This window comes from Callorhinus ursinus, unplaced genomic scaffold (genome assembly GCF_003265705.2).
Source record: "Callorhinus ursinus isolate GAN/ISIS: 27379988/994484 unplaced genomic scaffold, GSC_fseal_2.0 scaffold10, whole genome shotgun sequence".
Taxonomy (NCBI): Eukaryota; Metazoa; Chordata; class Mammalia; order Carnivora; family Otariidae; genus Callorhinus; species Callorhinus ursinus.
In genome coordinates, this window is record NW_027397072.1 from 76,961,970 (window position 1) to 76,978,830 (window position 16,861).

Here is a 16,861-nt window from a genome sequence, read left to right on the forward strand (position 1 = left end):
TCATGATCCCAGGGTCCTGGGATCAAGTCCCGCATCCGGCTCCCTGCTCCTTGGGAGGCCTCTCTGTCTGTCTCTCATTAATAAATAAATATTTTTAAAGAAAAAGAACAGATCACTTGAATAACCCCATATCTACTAAAATTGAATTTATAGGGTTTAAAAAAAAAACCTTCCCACAAAGAAAACTGCAGACCCACAGTGCTTCACTAGTGACTTGTGGCAAATATTTGACAAAGAAATAATACAGGACTTACACCCTGAAAACTACAAAACATTGCTAAAAGAAATTAAAGGCCTAAGGGTGTCTGGGCGGCACAGTTGGTTAAGCATCCAACTCTTGGTTTCAGCTCAGATCATGATCTCTGGATCATGAGATTGAGCCGGGGCTCTGCACTCAGTGCAGAGTCTACTTGAGTTTCTCTCTCCCTCTCCCTCTCCCTCTCCCTCTGCCCCTTCCCCTGCCCCCGCTCTCTCTCTATCTCTCTCTCTCAAATAAACAAATAAATCTTGAAAGAAAGAAAGAAAGAAAGAAAGAAAGAAAGAAAGAAAGAAAGAAAGAAAGAGGAAAAAAAGAGAAATTAAAGGCCTAAATAAGTGGGGAGTTGTACCTTATTTATGGAATCCAAAGACCCAATATTGTTAAGTAGATAATTCTCAAATTGATCAACAAATTCAATGGAATTCTTTTAGAAATCCCAGGACGTTTTCATAGAAAATTGCAAGCTGATCCTAAAGTTTATATGGAAAGGTAAAGGACCTAGAATGGCCTAAACAGTTTTGAAAAAGAACAAAATTGGAGGATTTACACTGTCTGGTTTCCAAACTTATAGTAACCAATACACTGTGGTGTCATCATAACATCACACTGATATATAGGTCAAATAGAATAGAATGATAGTCCAGCAAAAGACCAACACATTTTCATGGTCAATTCATTTTTGACAAGGTGCCAAAGCAATTCAATCAGTAAAGGATAATATAATATATTATATATTATAATATGTTATATACATATATCATATATTATATAAATATATCAATAAATGGTGCCAGAATTGAATATCCATACGCACACACACACACACACACACACACACAGAATTAGACCTCTACTTACATCATACACAAAAATTAACTCCTAAATCTAAGAGCTAAAACATAGAATAAAATCTTGGTGATCTCAGATTAGGCAAAGATTTCTTAGATATGACACCAAAACTACCATCCATAATAGAAAAAATTGTATAGATTGAATTTCATCAAAACTTTAAGTTTGTTCTTGAAGAGACTCCATTAAGAAAATGAAAACACAGGCAGGTGGCTGGCTCAGTCAGGGGAGCATGTGACTCTTGATCTCAAGGTGTAGAGTTCAAGCCCCATCTTGGGCAAGGAGCCTACTTTAAAAAAAAAAAAAGAAGAAGAAGAAACCCCAAGCCACAAACTAGGAGAAATTATTTACAAAGCATATATCCAATAAAGGAATTAAATCTGCAACTCAAAAATTAAAAGACAGGGGTGCCTGGTGGCTCAGTTGGTTAAGCGTCCAACTCTTGATTTCAGCTCAGGTCATGATCTCAGGGTTGTGAGATTGAGCCCTGCCTCCCACTCTGTGCTCATCATGAAGTCTCATTGAGATTCTCTCTCCCTCTCCCACTGCCCCTCCCCCACCCCAGCTCCTGAGCGTGCAGGGGTGCACTCTCTCTCTTTCTCTAAAAAAAAAATAAAAATAATGAGACAGGGCGCCTGGGTGGCTCAGTCGTTAAGCGTCTGCCTTCGGCTCAGGTCATGGATCCCAGGGTCCTGGGATCGAGTCCCACATCGGGCTCCCTGCTCCGCAGGAAGTCTGCTTCTCCCTCTCCCACTCCCCCCACTTGTGTTCCTGCTCTCGCTATGTCTCTCTCTGTCAAATAAATAAATAAAATCTTTAAAAAAAAATAATGAGACAAACAACCCCACACACACAGAAAAAGGGGGGGTAAAAGATTTGAATGGACAATTCAACAAAGAAGATATAGGAATGTCTACTAAGCACTCAAAAGACTACTCAACATCATTACGTAGTTTATTGTATGTAAACTATTGTTCCAAACAACCCTGTAAAATAAAAAACTAATTGGTCACCTTTGGGAATTGTGAGGGTATCAACTCATTATTCTTAAAGATTCGTAGAAAAAGGAAAAGAATCAAACAATACTATCCAGGCTTTTCTAAAGTGAATTGTGCTTGAGGAAAACCAAATAGTCAATAGAAAAAAAAAGGGGTGGTGGTTTTTTTCTTAGAATCACAGTCATAAATGCAGAACGAATAATAGGATTAGAAAATCACTATTGTGTAATCCTTAATAAAATGATAACTCTAGACAAAGAGCATCCATGGCTGCTGAAACCATTAGGTTAAAGGCTGATGCAGAATTTAATAATGGATGGATTAGATTGACCACATCTGAAGTCACCAATAAAATTAACATCATGAAATGTGGAACGTTATGTACTTTCTCCTATGATGCAATAGTACATAGTACCACCTAGAATATAATTTTGCAAAAAAAAAATTGAATCAATATTATCAAGCTTCTAGAGCATATTGTCAGGAGGGATCAAAGAGCTTGTTATAGGGTGTCTTGAAGGTGCAATTGGCCAAATTCTGTGGGAAATTCTGCAGATCAACAAATAAATACCATAAAAGGGAGTGGGGAGAAAGGGAATTGGTATACATTAAGAGAAACTTAAGAGATATATCGGTCAAATGCAATGGGTGGACTTTGTTTGGATCATGATTCAAGCAAACCAACTGCAAAAATACCTTTCAGGGTTAAGTGTGGAAATCTGAACACGGACTAGGAATTAGGTGATGCAGGGGCATTATTAATCTTACAAGGTGTAATAATGATACCACCTCTGATTTTTCATTAGAAAGTTGAAATCTGGAGATTTCAGTAAAATCTCCCAAGATGTAGGCGAATGATTAAAAATGTTTCGAACGCTGGGCCGGTCAGTGCTAGAAAGCCAAACAAAACCTGTCAGGAAGCTCGATTTGTTCCACAGACTGCTGTTCTGTGATCTCTGACACCACAGCATGTAATGCATTATACAGTGCCATGAGGCATTAATAATTGTTGACATTTTTACCATTTGGGTCACACACTGGGACAAGTGAGGTTGCATACATCTGAAACCCCCAGATCCTTCACATGCAAACGGTTGTCGAGCCAGGCACCCCCCACACTGAACTCTGAACTGAACACAGGCACACGATTATCTCTGTCGAATTGCATATTGTCATTTGTCAGAAACATTTGTCTCTGGATTGTCTCTACTTGTCCTCCAAATTCTATTGAATTTGCACTCCCGTCCAGATTTGTATCATGCACAATAAGCCTGTCTTCATCCAAAGTAATTACAAAGCTAATGTCCGCCTGGGGTATGTCAGGCTTCTCTCCTGCTAGAGATCTCCAACTGTTCACCTATAACTTCACCCTCCCTTCCAAGTTCATCCACCTCGTATTTACACATCTGCCTTCTTAAAGCCACCCTACATCATACACAGGCCTAACCCACCAATCATGGTGTTAATAATGCCCTTTCCTCCTGTCTGCATAGTACTGTTTGGTTTTTAAGGCATTTTCCCATAACATCCTGACTTGATCTTTGTCACCTCTCGAAGTCTTTAAAAAGCCAATCAATGTCACATTAAGATGTTGGACTACAAATCTGCCAATAGTCTATTTGTTTGTGTCTAACCCACTACTAATTTCCCAGCAGGGAATTTCTAGAGTAAACAGAGAAAGGGCAGCTCATTTCACTTCCTTCCCTCCCACCTCACCATTTAACCAGAAAAATAGGCCCCTAAACCACCACCACTCCAGCAATACCCAACAGGGACAGAAATAATATTTAAGGCAAAGTTCTAGCCTTGAGAGTTGACAGGAAGTGGAATGGGTCGCCTTGTGAAGAAAACACATTCTGATGCCAGAAATCTTCAAATAGGAGCTGGGGTTTTGTAGAAGGGATTCTGACATGGAGGCGAAGTTGGGCAGAATGATCTTACCTTCATTTACTTCTGTCCATGTGGGGAACCTGCTCTGTGCTCAGCTCTCAGAAGTTTCTGACCAGTTCTTGCAGTGAGTACTCTCAGACAGAAACATTCACTTGGCAAGGCTGATCATTTTTACACTTTGTGTATTTTAAAATTAGTTCCCTTTTAAAAAATAGTTTTTGGGGGTGCCTGGGTGACTCGGTCCGTTAAGCATCTGCCTTCGGCTCAGGTCATGATCCCAGGGCCCTGCTCCACGGGGAGTCTGCTTCTCCCTCTCCCTTTGCCTCTCCCCCTGCTTGTGCTCTCTCTCGCTATCTCTGCCACTGTCTCTATCAAATAAATAAAATCTTTAACAAAAACAGTTTTTGGCAAAAAGTTTTTTAAATGCCAACCTTTTCACCATTGTTCAAAAATGAAGAGAATCCATACAATGGAATATTAATCAGCCAGAAAAAGAAATCAGGTAATGATACAGGGTGGGACACGGGTGAATCGTGAAAGCATTAAGGGAAAGAAGCCAGTCACAAAAGACCACAGGTCCTATGATTGTGTTCATATGAAAGTCCCCAGTAGGGGAATGTATAGAGACTGAAAATAGATTAGTGGTTGCTTAGGGCAGAACTGGGGAGTTAGGGTGGGGACAGCTAGAGGATATGGGGTTGCTTACTGAGGTGCTGAAAATGTTCTAAAATTGAACGTAGTGATGGTTACATGGTGAATATACTAAAATCCACTGAATTGTACACTTTAAAATGATATGTGAATTATTTCTTAAAACTGTTTTTTTAACTTAAGCAAACTTTATTATTATTATTATTATTATTATTATTATTATTAATGGATAGATTATTGTCTCCAGGCCTGAGCTAGATTTCTCACCATCTGCCAAGGATGAGCCTGTGAGCAAAAGGCTCTAGCTGGGAGAGGGCCTGGCCTCGGGTTAGGTGAGGAGGGCAGACTTTCTCACATTTCACTGGGCATGAGGCTCTCCATCCTGGATCTGGGGCTAGGGTTAGTAGCTGAGGAGACAGACCAGAACTCCACCCTCCACCCACTTTCTCTGTGCCTTCTCGATCTTACTTCTCAGCGCTCCAGGTAGTCTTTCCATCCCAGGATTTTACTACCATCCTGTCCATAAAAACAGGAGAAACCACTCTTTGGGGAGAACGCGTTTGGGACGACTGTCACCCTACTAAACTTGTTCCCCGCTCCGCCCACACCTCCTGGGGATGTGGGGCACACATCCACCCATGGCAAAGCAGCCCCCACGCTTCCGAGGAAGTGTTCCCGTGCTGGCTGCAAAAACAGATTGCCTGTCTCTCCCCGCCCCACCCCTCCGAGAGGACTTCTGAACCTAGCATTTGGGGCATGCAGGAAAGGACAGCCGCCACTCGAACATCACTAGAAGGCGTCTGCTCTCAGGTCCGCCGGCGAATTGCACCACCGCAGACTGACACCCGGGAGAGGAGGCGCAGAATGGGGCGAGGGGAAACACCCAGTGCACATTTCCCAAACTCTGCACGTCGGCCCAGGGAGGACTGTGTGCCTGGGGAGGGGAGAAGGGCCCGCGGTCTCGGGGTGTCCGCAGTTCGGAGGGAGGGGAGCAGCAGCTTCACCTTCTGCCCTGCGCGGAGCCCCTGGCCCCAGCTCCCGGGAGAGCTCCCCGGCTCGCGACCGGCCACCCACAGAGCGCCGCGCCACGCCCCACCTAACCGTGGGCTAGGGGCCGTGGACGGGAAGCCGGACCTCGTCCCGGCGCCGGGAGCTGGGGCACGCCCGGTAGATTTTCGACCTCGATGCCCAGTGCGGCGCCCCGGGATCTCCCTTCCTCACAGCCGGTACTGTGGCCGGCGACTGGATGCCGTTAAAGGAAACGCCTGGGAAGAGAAGTAGGAGGAAGCAGTATGCAGAAGTCCAGATTCGAGGGGCTGGATGGTGCGTGGGGGCAACAAGTAGCTCGCATTGCGGGTAAGAAGCTCCAGGGCGAGCGGCAGCCTGCCTGCGGCGGAGGGACAAGCGCACACAGGCAGTCAGCGACAGGAACTGAGAACGCTAAAGAGAGACTAACTCGCCCCTTTGAGTAAGGAGATAAAAGGGGGCTGCGGATGTCCAAAAGGGTCGTGCTCCAGGTGAGGCTCGAACTCACAACCTCGGCATTGCTCTGCATGTACTGCTGTATAAGTACCGCGCGCTAACCGATTGCGCCACTGGAGCTCCGCTTAGCCGGCCTCGCGATGGCTCTATCAGGGTTCACCCAGGCCCGGTGCGGGCCTCGGCGGAGCATGCGCATTCGTGGCTCGTGGCTCCGCGGGGCTGGGTCCGGGCCCCGAGTCGCCGGCAGCTGCGGGCCCCACGGCTCCCGGCGGAGTGAGCGGGGAGTCCTGCGAGGGTCTCCCCCGGGGACGAAGGGCCGGTTGGCAGGGCCGTCACGGGCAGGCTACTGGGGCGTTGAAAAGAGTGCAGCCCGCCTCGCCGAGCAGCGCGGGAGGAGGAGCCTCGGCCGTCGCCTTCGGCGTCCTACCGAGAGTTTCGCCTTCGAGAGCGCGCCCCGCGAGGAGCCGGGTGGGCGGCGGGCGGGCCTCGGTGCGGTGGTGACGCGGGCCGAGGGGTGGGGTCGAGCGGGGCGGCCTCGGCTCACCGGCCGCACTTCGCCGGCGGCCGCCCCCTGCCCGCGCCCCGCGTGACCAGTGAGCGAGAGGCCCCGGCCTGGACTCCCGCGCCGCCCTGGAAGTCAGCGGAGCCGTCCGGCGGGGCAGCCAGGCGGCGCCCGGGCCGGGGGTGTACCGAGGGCGGCCTCAGCCGGCGGGGCCTCCGGAACCGGACAGGGCGGGGGCTTCAGCATCAGAGCCTGGTTGGCCCCGGAGGTTCCCCTCGGCCCCTCGTCCATCCTGAGCGCAGGCAAGGATGTCAAGCGTGTCAAGCCACGGGCATTGCGGGGACATGACGATAGCCCGGACCTTCGAGAGAGTGCCTGCTAAGCCCCGCGTGTTTTGTTGGGGCACAACATATTTGTTTGGTTTAATTGTAAAACTAGTTCCTAGTATTTAAAATCAAGAGGTCTCATACAAATATCTGGATATCCTTTTTTTTTTTTTTTAACCAGACAAGGTCACACTGTACCTAGGGCCAAATTATGGCCAAAGGTGCCCTATAGGCACTTTTTTCTTCGTGGACCCTTTCCTCCATTAAAAAAAAAAAAAAATTAATGGCATTTTATTCCTGCAAAATAAAGACAAATATAATCCAGGCAGCATTTATTGTTACAACATGATTATTGTATTTCTTTTTTCTTCTGATTTCAAAAGAATTTAAAATGTGAACATTTTTGCGGGCTCTAGGTACTGTGCCTACTGTACCTAGTTGGTAACTCCGCCGGGAACCTGCATTCCCCCGCCCCGCCGCCCCCGCCGAACCTGCTCCCCGCCTGGGAGGTTAGCTGCAGCCACCTCCACAAAGTAGGCACCACTCTCTCAGTGTTTTTCTCCAGGTTGCCTCTGGGCCTGGTCGATTGTCTCCTGGGCCTCTGTGGGGATGTTGGTCACCCTGTTTGGTTGACCAGAGCCGGAGAGCAAACAACAGAACACTATGATAATAGATTGGGGGTACTGGTATGGGCAAGTGATGAGAGGCAGAAAAAAGATCCTGTTCGTAGTCACTTTGTTGGTGACTTCCCACGGTAACAGGTTGTGTTAGGGTGACAGTGTCAAGCAGTAGGATTGTAAAAAGCCTTGAAATTCAAGCGGAACTGATTAGACTGATCAGGAAGACAATGAGGAAACAGTAGCAGTAAGGCAGGGGCCTCCTAAAGATGGTGTTTTTAGGAAACTTCGTGCCCCGTGCCTGCTGGGTTATCCAACCAGAGAAAAGGGGTAAGTGAGACTCGCCAGATAGTTTTGAACTGTAAGAGACATAAGTCCAGAGCAAGAGCTCAGAAAAGGGGACGGTCAACACATCCCTGCAAGATCCCATCAGGCACCAGGCAGGTGGTGGGATGCAGAGTTGTTTGCAACATGCCCGGATCAGGGCTCCTTGGAGCATGCCTGGCCAAGTCCAGAATACTTTGAGGGCAGCAGAGAGTGAGACTTTGAAATAAATGAGTTGGAACAGGCTTTTAACGTAACCACATGGTTTCTCTGAGGTGGGAATACTTTTTCAAATTTTTAAATTTTATCTGTTTATTTTTAAAGGTTTAGTTTTTCTTTAAGATCTAATTTTTAAGTAATCTCTACACCCAATGTAGGGCTCGAACTCACAACCCCGAGATCAACACTTGCATGCTGCACCTATGGAGCCAGCTAGGTTCCCCAAATTTTTAAATTTTAAATTGAAAAGGGTTAATTTCCTGATGAACAAGAAAGTAAGTCGTGGACCTATACATAGTGTCTTCTCAAATCCAGTAGCATCTCCAGAGTCTGCTCTTCCTCCCTCCACATCCCTCAGGTAGAACGCACCTGGTGAACCACGAGCAGCAAGCTTAGCCCCTGGTGGTCCACTTCCCTCTCACTTCTCCCATCCTGGATTTACTCTTTCATTGGTTCAGCAGATATTAACTGATCCTGGTTGCATGGGAGGGGAAGGCAGCACCTGATACAGACTTTGGCAACTCAAATAGCTTAGTCCCCAAAGAAAGCGGGGCTCTAAAGGAAGGACCTAGTAAAGGCAGTGCTGAACCCGGAGGGGGACGATGTCAGAACCTCTGCTACCAGAGAGATTTTTTCCCAGCAAGAAGTCTCCTAAGACCTTCAAATCACTTAAATTCATATGGACTGACTCTGAAGAGCCACGAATTAAGAGTCTGAGCTGTGACCCTCCCTGGTTGTGTGACCTTAAGTCAATCTCTTACCCTCTCTGGACCTCAACTTCTTCATCTATAATCTGAGGGATCTAGACCAAAGAAGAGCTTTCTAGCCTATCTTGACTGGAGAACTCTTTTTATCACATATATACTTGCCAACACCTTGAGATTATTAAATCATGTAATAATTTTCATGATGTGTATAATTAGTTATTTTAAAAATAAAGTTATTTTAGGGGCGCCTGGGTGGCTCAGTCATTAAGCGTCTGCCTTCGGCTCAGGTCAGTCGTTAAGCGTCTGCCTTCGGCTCAGGTCATGATCCCAGGGTCCTGGGATCGAGCCCCGCATCGGGCTCCCTGCTCGGCGGGAAGTCTGCTTCTCCCTCTCCCACTCCCCCTGCTTGTGTTCCCTCTCTTGCTATGTCTCTCTCTGTCAAATAAATAAATAAATTCTTAAAAAAAAAAGTGTATGAGATTTAATGACTCATTATAGCATCAAAAATAGACAAAAACTGCTTTTCTAAATGAATGTTTGAGATTTGTGCTTTTTGCACTTTAAAAAAAATGATTTATTTTTATTACTCTCATGTTTTTGTGTCCAAACAATGAGATAAAACAGAAGAGTTCAGGCTGCTATATGCAAGCATCATTCTGCAAATAATATGAAGTGGGTCTGGCTCATGTTTATTCCTAATAATGAAAGGCTATATTGGATAGAATGGTCACTCTATTTTCTCTTTTTTGGCTTTGGTTTCTGACATAGAAGAGATATCAGGATGAGCCAGATAAACATTTTGATCAGCTGAATGCAATTTGCACGTCTATTGAATGAAGATCATCTTGAGTCATATTGTGGAATTTTCATGTTAGGGTCTTCATTTGCTTTACTTCAGCAAACTTTTCACATTTTATATTTGTAGCCAGCATTCCATTGTGAGCATATATTAAGCAGTTTAGGACTAAAAAAAGTTGCCATCGAGTAGTCAAAACCCACATAGGATCCACAGGAGTGGCTGAGTCATATGCACATATCTGGGCGCTGCTGCAGGTGCTGGGAAATGCACTGGGAGGCTCCCAGAAGGACCCCATTTTCATGAGGCAAGAGGTTGTCTGAAGAATTCCTTTCATTACTTCTTTTCAAACTAGAAGTTTAAAAGATGCCACTGCCACCTGTAACAGTGCGGAACACCTTGAATGCCTTTCAGAGCCCCTGGGATCAGGCAGCATCTGAGATCCCCTCCTATGCTAATTCGCCCACAATCCTCTCTGGCACCACGTGGGGAAATGACCCTTTATTTTCCCTGAGGAGAAGAAAGATGTGTGGCTCCCAAGGCCCAACCTCCAGGGAAATGTGATGCAGACTGAACTGACTATACTCAGGAGTGGAGCAGGATAATTTGGGGAAACACAGAGCCCTTCACTCTGGATTCAAGCTGAACTGAAGATCTGATAAGAGCCCATCAGATGAGAAGAAACTTAAAAGATGGCTAACACCCAACGCTGATAAGAGTGTGGGAAACGGACACTGTTGTTTTTTGTTTTTAAGACAGGTCAGCAGAATCTTTCCAATGCCTATATCCTTTGACCCAGCAGTTCTGCCTCTAGGAACCTGTCCTTTAGAGACACTCATACACGGGAACACATATACCATATTTCACCAACTCTAAGATGCCCTAAACTGGGAAATATACCATTATTTTATGTACCAGTAAGAGAGAAAAAAGTGCTGCCATTTTAACTATGATGCTGTGCTTTCATATTACTTAGACTTTTTATTATAAACTTATTTAAAAAGCTCCCTTAGGGATCCCTGTGTGGCTCAGTTGGTTAAGTGTCTGCCTTTAGCTCAGGTCATGATCCCAGGTCCTGCATCTGGCTCCTTGCTCAGTGGGGAGTCTGCCCTTCCCTCTGCCTGCCGCTCCCCCTGCTTGTGCTTTCTCTCTGTCAGGTAAATAAATAAAATCTTTTTTTTTTAAGCGCTCTTTTAGACAGACTCAGATGTACCTTTTTTTTTTTAATCAGATATTACTCTTGCCAGAGACACGCTTTCCTCATCCCCCGAGCGACAGCTTAGCCAATAAGAAGCCACCACATTTGGAACTCCCAGTTTATTCCATTGGACTTTTAGTTTATAACAGCCTACCCAACTTACTCCTTTTCTCCTTAAAAGAGTGTACCCCTCCATTGTTCCCCAGACTTGCCTACAGTTTTGTCCCAGCTTGTTTGTCCCAGATTGCTATTCTCTTTTATTCCCAAATAAACCCACCTTTTGCTGATAAAATAAACTGGCAGTTTTTATTTGTAAGATTAACAACACATGGTTTAGCTATTCTCCTATTAATAGACATCTTGGATGATTTTCTGCTTGGAGCTTTTTTTTTTTTAAGATTTTATTTATTCATCTGACAGACAGAGAGACACAGCAAGAGAGGGAACACAAGCTGGGGAGTGGGAGAGAGAAAAGCAGGCTTCCCACGGAGCGGGGAGCCCCATGTGGGGCTCCATGTGGGGCTTGACATGACCCAGGCCGAAGGCAGATGCTTAACCGACTGAACCACCCAGGTGCCCCTGCTTGGAACTTTCATAAAGCTGCCAAGAGCATTCTTGTGCACGGCTTCTCATTTTCATTCCTTTTTGGTTAAGTACAGGAGTGAAATTGCTGGATCATAAGGTAGGATTATGTATAGTTTTTGTAAAAGCATTTTTTTAACTTTTTTAAAAAGATTTTATTTATTCATTTTCATGAATGAAATATTATTCCTATTTCATTTATTCATTCACAGAGAGAGAGTGAGCACAAGCAGGGGGAGCAGCAGAGGGAGAGGGAGAAGCAGACTCCCTGCTGAGCAGGGAGCCCTATCCCAGGGCCCTGGGATCATGACCTGAGCTGAAGGCAGATACTTAACCAACTGAGCCATCCAGGCGGCCCGTAAAAGCATTTTTAATGTAAAACTTATAAACATAAAATTTGCCATTTTAGCCATTTTTAAATGCACAATTCAGTGGCATTAAGCACTTTTACATTGTTATGCAACCATCACCACCACCCATCTCCATCTGCCCCTTTCTTAATTTGATTTTTTGTGTTTTGCTGTTGAGCTTTAGGAGTTCTTTATATATTCTGGATATTAATCCCTTACTAGATACATGATTTGCAAATATTTTCTCCCATTTTGTGGGTTGCCTTTTCACTCTCTTGATAGTGACCTTTGATGTGCAAAAGTTTTTAACTTTGATGAAGTTCTATATTTTATAAGAGACTGCCAGACCCTTATTTCCAAAGTAGTTGTGCCATTTTACACTCTCACCAGCGATGTTGAGCATTTCAATTGTCAATGCTTGATATTGTCAGTTTTTAACTGTATTCATTCTACTAGGTATGTAATAGCATCTCCTTGTAGATTTAATTTGTATATCCTTGATGACTAATGGTGTTGAGCATTTTTTTTTTTTTTTTGGTGTTGAGCATTTTTGATGTACCTATTGGCTATTTGTATATCTTTGTGAAATGTTTGTTCACATCTTTCACCCATTATTTTGTTGGCTTTTTTGGAGGGGGTGGTTTGGGTCTTTTCTATCAAGTTGTAGGAGTGACTGATATTTCTCAGTTTCTTCATCTGCAGGTAGCAGGTATGAATTCCTCCAGGACACATGGACTACAAGAAATACCTAGGTTGGCCACTGTCCACAGTGCCCTGGATTCATAAGAGCCCCACTCTCATCCAAAGCATGTAGGATCCATGCCAGGAAAAAATAAGGGAATGCCACAGGATGTTGGGGGGGTGGAGGGGTGGGGTGGTGGGGAGTGTCTACCAGTGATTTGAAGGGAGGGAGCATTCAGTGGCTCCTGGCAAAGAGAAGCTGTAGAATATCTCCATGGGAGGGAGGAGGGAGGAAAGAATAGGGGAGAGCCCATTGGCCCTGGAGCCAGAGAAAATGGAAATGGAGCAGACATATGAGCTAAACTAAAAGCAGAGCTAGCCTATGAATGTCTCCCCAAGAACCTTCCACCTGTGAGGTGACAGGGAGACATAAACTTCCTGTTCTATTTACAGAGCCCTGGGAAACAAACAGTAACCACAGTGCAGATGAAGGGCGTTCTCCTAACCTGCCCTGCCCTGTCTAGTAGGGTCTCAGCTGAGGTCACAGACTGCTCCATCCCAAGGCCAACAGCCAACTGTGATCACATTAGAGAGGCAATATATTGGAGGGCCAACCACTTTTATTATGTGATGCCCTGATCTTAGGACCTAAACCTCCCTGAGTTGCAAATCACAACTATAAACAAAAAAAATTTTTTAAGAGAGAGAGGGAGAAGGCGGGGAGGGGCAGAGGGAGAAAGAGAATCTTAAGCAGGCTCCACGCCATGCAGAGCCCAAGAGGGGAGGGAGGGGCTCGATCTCATGACCCTGAGATCATGGCCTGGGCTGAAATCAAGAGTTGAACACCTAACCAACTGAGCCATCCAGGCGCCCCAACAGATCTTTTATTTATTTATTTTTTTAAGATTGTATTTATTTTTTGACAGAGAGACAGCGAGAGAGGGAACACAAGCAGGGGGAGTGGGAGAGGGAGAAGCAGGCTTCCCGCAGAGCAGAGATCATGACCTGAGCCAAAGGCAGACGCTTAACAACTGAGCCACCCAGGCGCCCCCCCAACAAATCTTTTTTGATATATAAAATTAAGCATATAAAAATATGCCAGTCAGGAGACAGAAACCAAGCCAGTTACTTAACAAAGTATCTACTACAGAGAACTATTGACAAGGTTGTATTTTTTTAATTTTATTTATTTACTTAAGAGAGAGAGAGTGCGTGCGCACGAATGGGGGAGGGGCAGAGGGAGAGGGAGAAGCAGACTCCCCACTGAGCAGGGATCCCAGGACCCTGAGATCATGACCCAAGCTGAGAGCAGATGCTTAACCACCTGAGCCACCCAGGCGCCCCTATTAGCTAGGTTTAAGGTTGCTAACTAGGTAACTGAAAAGCCAAAAAAAGAGAGTTCTGCAGTATCAGACACCACAGGAGCTGGAAGAAGCAGCTACCACCCCTAGGGCTGAGGGCAACCAAAGAAGGAACAATTACTATAACTTGGAAGGTGGGGGAGGACTTGAGCAGAATTGAAACTCTGACCTCCCGAGGGGGTACACCAGCTTCTCCTGTTGGTATCTCTGATGCGGTCACTTTAAAGCTGATTCCGCAAGAACAGGGAAACTGCAAGTAGCAGAGGACAGGACAGGGAAGCTAAGGGAAGGACCCAGGGTGTGGAGCTCAGGAACCCCAGGCAGGCAGGGCATGGACAGAAAACAATCAGGGAGGAGCCAGCCCCCCCAACCCCGTTACCCCCACCCCCATCCTTGCAGACCCCCTCCCTTACCTCCATCTGGCAGGGCCTAATAGAACCAGTTGGGAAGCATCAATGGAGTTTGCAGCATCCCAGCCCCTGCATCATAATGCAGAATATAAACCATGGGTTTGGAGCTGAGAGACAATAACTTAATAACTGGCACAAAGGGCTTCATATCACACAGAATGGAATAACCCTGCAGGCAAACAGCAACGTTTTGAGAACAACCCACCCATCCTCTGTTCACCCAGAAAGACAAGGATTATCTTTTTTTTTTTTTGTAAAGATTTTTTTATTTTTTAACAGAGAGAGAGAGAGACAGCGAGAGAGGGAATACAAGCAGGGAGCGTGGGAGAGGGAGAAGCAGGCTTCCTGCTGAGCGGGGAGCCCGACGTGGGACTCGATCCCAAGACCCTGGGATCATGACCTGAGCCGAAGGCAGACGCTTAACGACTGAGCCACCCAGGCACCCAAGACAAGGGTTATCTTAAGAGCAGAAGAGACCGAAGGTCCAAGCATCTGCCATATTGGTTTTTCTTTTGTGACTCCCTTTGGTGGTTCTAGCTCAGCTCTCCAAGCTTTCATGTCTAAGAATTACCACATACTGTGCTTTATAAGGGATATAAAAAATATTCTAATTTGATTTTAACCATATGCAACTTTTGCCTTACTAGATTTAGAACCAAATCCCCCCAACATCACCATACCCCAGCCCCAATGGAGTGGATTGAAGGCAGAACTTTTCTTTTTTAAAGATTTTATTTATGTATTAGAGAGAGACACACAGCAAGAGAGGGAACACAAGCAAGGGGCATGGGAGAGGGAGAAGCAGGCTTCCCATGGAGCAGAGAGCCTGATGCAGGGCTTGATCCCAGGACCCTGGGATCATGCATGACCTGAGCCGAAGGCAGACGCTTAACGACTGAGCCACCCAGGCGCCCCAAAGCAGAACTCTTTTAAGAGGAAACACTGTAAGGGCGCCTGGGTGGCTCAGTTGATTAAGCGTCCGCTTTCGGCTCAGGTCATGATCTCAGGGTTCTGGGATCGAGTCCAGCATCCAGCTCCCTGCTCAGCGGGGAGTCTGCTTCTCCCTCTGCCTCTCCCTCCCCCCAGCTCATGCTCTCTCAGATAAATAAAAAGAAAGAAAGAAATACTGTATGCAGTGGGGGAAAAGCCTTATATTCCATATCCCGGTGCTTCTACTTACCAGCTGTGCACCTTGGGGGGCGCTAATTAATACTCTCAGCTTTAGTTTCAATTTTCTAACCTGTAAATGGAGAAGCAGCTACCTGATGAAGGAGACAAGGTCCTGTGTCAACTTCTGTCAAATCAGATCCCCAAATCTGCAGGACAGAGCCACCTCCCTTGCTGTGCCTCATAGGAATGAGGAGTGAATGGTCATTGTGTTAAACCACCGAGTTTGGGGTGGGCTTTTCCTGTTACAGCAGCTAATATTACCTTCACTGATACAGAGTTCACACTTTACAACAGTTTCCTCAAAGAAATAAGGGTGAGTATCACATCCCTGAAATGAAGACAGCCAGTTGTAGGAAGATACCAATTAAAGTCTTTGTAAATAAAAATACGAAACCATTGAAATTTAAAACCCAGTAGATGGGCTGAACTGTAGAATACTTTAACTAAATAGAAAAACAGTAAGCTGGAAGATTAGGCAGAAGAATATTCCCAAAATGCAGGACAAAGGGAGATGGGGAAAAGAAAGGAAAGTTCAATGACATGCAGATAAGATCTAAAAATTCTAGCATTCATCAAAAAAAAACTTAGAAGTTGATAATAGAATAGATGAGAAACAATTTTTTAAGTTATTTTATTTTATTTTTTTAAGATTTTATTTATTTATTTGACAGAGAGAGATATAGTGACAGCAGGAACACAAGCAGGGGGAGTGGGAGAGGGAGAAGCAGGCTTCCCGCTGAGCAGGGAGCCCGATGCGGGCTCGATCCCCGGATCCCAGGACCTGAGCCGAAGAGAGATGCTTAATGACTGAGCCATCCAGGCGCCCTGAGAAACAATTTTTTTATAAAAACCAAGAATTTCCCAGATCTGAAGAAAGACACACACACACACACACACACACACGAACACACAAAGAATAATTCCCCTAAAATATATGGAATATAAGAAGTAATTGCAAGTTAATACATTAGGGAAATATACGAAGACATCTAAGTATTGCCTGTATAAGATTTTTAAATAATAATCTAAACAAAATCAACATGGAAGTTGCCATAGGGGATTCCAGAAGAAAGTTAAAGCTTGCCCAGATTCCTTTGTTCTTGCCTTAGGGTCTAGGGGTGGATACAGATGCTGTTTAACAATACACATTATTAGAAATCTACAAATTTAAATAAATGCATGTATTTAAAGAATAACCCCTAGATACATGGGAATAGAATATAGAAGGAGAAATGGAGCAAAGAAAATGTAATCAAAAGCCAGGTGTAGTGGACATGACTAGCTACCTCCCAAGCATCATTTCCTACATCCCAGTCATGAGCCAGAGTTTTGTGTAAGGATCTGGCCACAGACTTTGGGGGAAACCGACTCCACCTCCAGCTTCAAGTACAAATCTTAATTTGACTTAATCAGAGTAGCCCACTCCCTCGCCCCAATAACTGGTTCAGGTGTGGTCATGTGAACCTTAGATTGCCGGTTCTCACCTGGG

General features: G+C 45.3%; 1 long non-coding RNA gene and 1 other non-coding gene across 3 annotated transcripts in view; both read right to left on the reverse strand.

Annotated features, from left to right (window-relative positions):
- LOC112821644 (uncharacterized) overlaps window positions 1–16,861 on the reverse strand; it is a 39,565-nt gene that overhangs the window by 17,992 nt on the left and 4,712 nt on the right. The window lies entirely within an intron of this gene.
- TRNAI-UAU (transfer RNA isoleucine (anticodon UAU)) lies at window positions 6,157–6,249 on the reverse strand. The gene is given in 2 exon segments: window positions 6,157–6,192; window positions 6,212–6,249. It is a non-coding gene; the product is annotated as a tRNA-Ile (tRNA).